The sequence below is a fragment of the Solanum tuberosum genome, unplaced genomic scaffold (genome assembly GCF_000226075.1).
Source record: "Solanum tuberosum cultivar DM 1-3 516 R44 unplaced genomic scaffold, SolTub_3.0 scf00267, whole genome shotgun sequence".
Taxonomy (NCBI): domain Eukaryota; kingdom Viridiplantae; phylum Streptophyta; class Magnoliopsida; order Solanales; family Solanaceae; genus Solanum; species Solanum tuberosum.
In genome coordinates, this window is record NW_006239199.1 from 764,652 (window position 1) to 768,332 (window position 3,681).

A 3,681-nucleotide genomic window follows, 5' to 3' on the forward strand; every position below is an offset into this window, starting at 1 on the left:
GTACAAGTGTGGTATTATGACTCTTAGATGAGAGAATGAAGTGTGGCTAAGTCATTATATTAGGAAGAACATTAAGAGGTGTAACCTAAATCTATGTAGTCAGACGAGGTTCTAATTAAGGTTATGATTTTCTATGTGTGCCTAGATAGTATTTTTGAATTTTTAATGTGGAGTAGGCTGATGTAAACATTATGTATTACCCTTAAGAGTTGGTCGAAGGAATCATATAAAACTAGTGATGAGCCTCTTAAATATACTTTAAATTTCCTCCAATTAAGTCGATATGAACTTAGAAGGACGGTGTTAGTGGGCCAAGAAGAAGAAGACGTCATACTATTAAGAGTTAGACTAAGTGGCTCGATAAGCCAATTTAGGTGACGTTTATATAAAGACTTTTATAGAAGCAAGAAGAGGTTATGATAAACATCTCAGAATGAAGCCCTAGAAGAAATCTTAGTACCTACACATGGAGAATTTAGTAGCCATGATCACTCAATCAACTAGCCACGAGGGGGAAGAGGAGAAGCGTCGGACCCTACATTATTAAATAACGTAGGCACAAGTATGCATTAGTATGTGAAGTGTACTAAGTATGGGGAAATACATAGAAACATGAAACACGAGAATATAAAAACGCTAGAACATGATATGCATGACCAAGAAAAATCACAGTAAAAACCTTTGAGTTGATATTATCATTTCTTAAAATGACAGGATTGTATTTTGAATGATAAATGCATATTTCATAGGATTTCTTCCATTATTTTTGTAATGTATGGACGTATTCCATGATTTACTATGTTTGGGGATTTTGAACTCTTTTAGGCACCCATTGAACTGATTATGTCTTCATGTTGGATTTTTCATGAGAATTTATCCTCATTCATCCTATTCTTGTTCATGGAAATTTGAGAATGTGGAAGTACTATCTTGAGAAAGAAAGTGAAACACCTTGAAAATCCTTGATCACGAGTTAGGTGTAGGGCTGGTAAGGGGACGGGGACGGGGACGGGGACTGGGGGACGGGACGGGACAGGGGACCAATTTGCCGTGATTTTGGGGGGATTGGGATTGGGGGGACCGGGATTGGGGGGATAAAAATTCGTCCCATCCCGTCCCACTATATATACGGGATGGGACGGGGTTTGGCGGGACGGGACGTGGGATTTTTATTTTTTTTATATGTTTATTTATTTGTATTGAAATTATATGTTATTGAATAACATTTTTAGTTTATTTAGTTTTCAATAACATTTTTAGCTAATAAAAAATGCTTTTCAAATTTCAAATTTCAAGTTTCAAGTTTCAAATTTCAAATTTGAGAAGTTCAAATTTGTATTTTAAATATTTTAAAGTAATTTAAACTTGAAATTTCAAATGAAGTTCTCATATGTAAAACTAATATTTGTTACAAATATTAGATGAGTAACTAATTTACGCAGCCACCTTCTAGGAAGGGTTCTGTTTCAATAAGTTCTCATATGTAAAACTAATATTTGTTACAAATATTAGATGAGTAACTAATTTACGCAGCCACCTTCTAGGAAGGGTTCTGTTTCAATTAGTTCTCGGATGTAATCTAATATTTGAATTCTCCTTTAAAATTCAAATCTAATTGTCGCATCATATCGACTGTAACATCCTCCGGTGTTGGCAAACTTGCTAGAAACTCTTGTGACTCTAATTCATCATCACTAGATCCAATTACCGCATTAATCCAAGCTTCTTGTTTGGAACTTAACTTTGGCAAATTATAATTCCTCCTCTCGGCGTTGACCCAGTCTCTAAATAAAACTGATATTTCCAAACTGTCTTCCGCCAATGAATGTCTATGATCGCCAAGTTGAAACCTTGCCGCACTAAAAGCAGCCTCTGATGCAACTGATGAAGCTTGAATAGCTAGAACATCACGAACCATTTTGCTCAAAATTGGAAATGCAATGCTCTGCCTCCTCCACCATGCTAATAAATCTTCATTGCCATCTTTGTCTTCCACTGTTTCTAAAGATTGATTAAGATATTCTTTAAAATCATCACGGTTAGTAGAATTAAGACCAAGAAAATCTTGCATATAACTTGAAATTCGAGCTTTACTCTGAGGATTAGAAGTTTGACCAACTTCTCCTTGAGTATTTCCTGTAGTTCTATATTTTTCATACAAAATTTTTGCTTCTACTTTTATGCTAGACTTACACATTTCACGAGTTGAATTTATTTTCGGTAAAAATTTTAAGGTATCATAAAAAGTGTCAACAAGTCCCTGCACACCTTGTAATTTATAGTCAGGATGAAGTAAAGTAGCAGTTAAAAAAATTTGAGGAATAAGAAAAGAATATTTTTAAAATTTTTCAATCATACCTTCAATTGCAACTCTAAATTTTTCATTTTTTTTAGATTTAGAAAATTGAATTGAAATAGCACAAATATTTATTAATACTGATGAAATAGTAGGATAATAAATTCCAGAAAACATGATTGTAGCATCATAAAAAAAGTCTTAAAAAATTCTAATAGTTCATTAGTTTCTTCCCAATCTTCTTCACAAATTTTCTCGAATGGGTTAGCATTATGAGCATTAAACACCATTTGTATGGGTACTTTATATTCGTAAGCAACTGAAAACATTTCGTAAAAAGAATTCCACCTTGTTTTAATATGTCTTGGAATATTTCTTGGTGGCAAATCATCACATAGTACACAACACTCATTAAATTTCCTAATTCTAGCAGCTCTTTGAGCATAAAAAATCCAGGCAACAACATATTCAATTTTCATACAACCACATTTAAATAATGAAATACCATCTTGTACAACTAAATTTAATACATGTGCAACACATCTAACATGAAAAGAATTATCATCAATTGGACATAATCTAGTTTTTAACATACTAGCAACGTTTATATTATTAGATGCATTATCTAGATTATAAGTTTGTTGAATATATTCAATAAAACCGGGATGTGAAGGAAAACTATAAGGCAAACCACAAACAGAAACCATTTTAGTTAAATTTTCGCAATCTCTTTCCTTATTATATTTACGTTGTGTTAGTGGACCACCGGGGTTAGAAGGATCTAATGTTCCTTGAACCATGTTAGAAGCCCCTACCGATTCATTAACATTAATATCAAAATCATTAACTGGAATTCCTTTTTCTCTATCGGCTAATGATTGTCACGCCCCGAACCTACACCCTGGGCGTGGCCGGCACTCGAAGACCATTGCTGGCCCCCAAGTGAACCCTTGGTCTGGCTTTCTTAACTTAGCGGAAACCTAACTCAACAGAATAACTCAATGCAATGCAAGGTTATAAAACAACCTAACTGATGCATAACATGCCCAAAAAGGCAACTCGTGTCTCAAAATAGAATATTTACATTTATACATAGATGAGAGACTCAATACTAACTGACTGACTGTCTATGAAGCCTCTAAAATACTGAGATAGATGTTGGGACAGACCCCGTAACATCCTAACAAAACAAAACTAAGACCACAAAATAACTGAGTCCTCCGGAAAACAAGGAGGCTCACCACTGACTCTGGAGTACTCAGCTGGATCAACGGCGTGCTGGATGCTGATCCGTGGTACCTGTGTCTGCATCGTCATAAGATACATGCCAACTAACATCAGTACATTCAATGTACGAGTATGCAAGCTGGAAAGCTAAACAACAA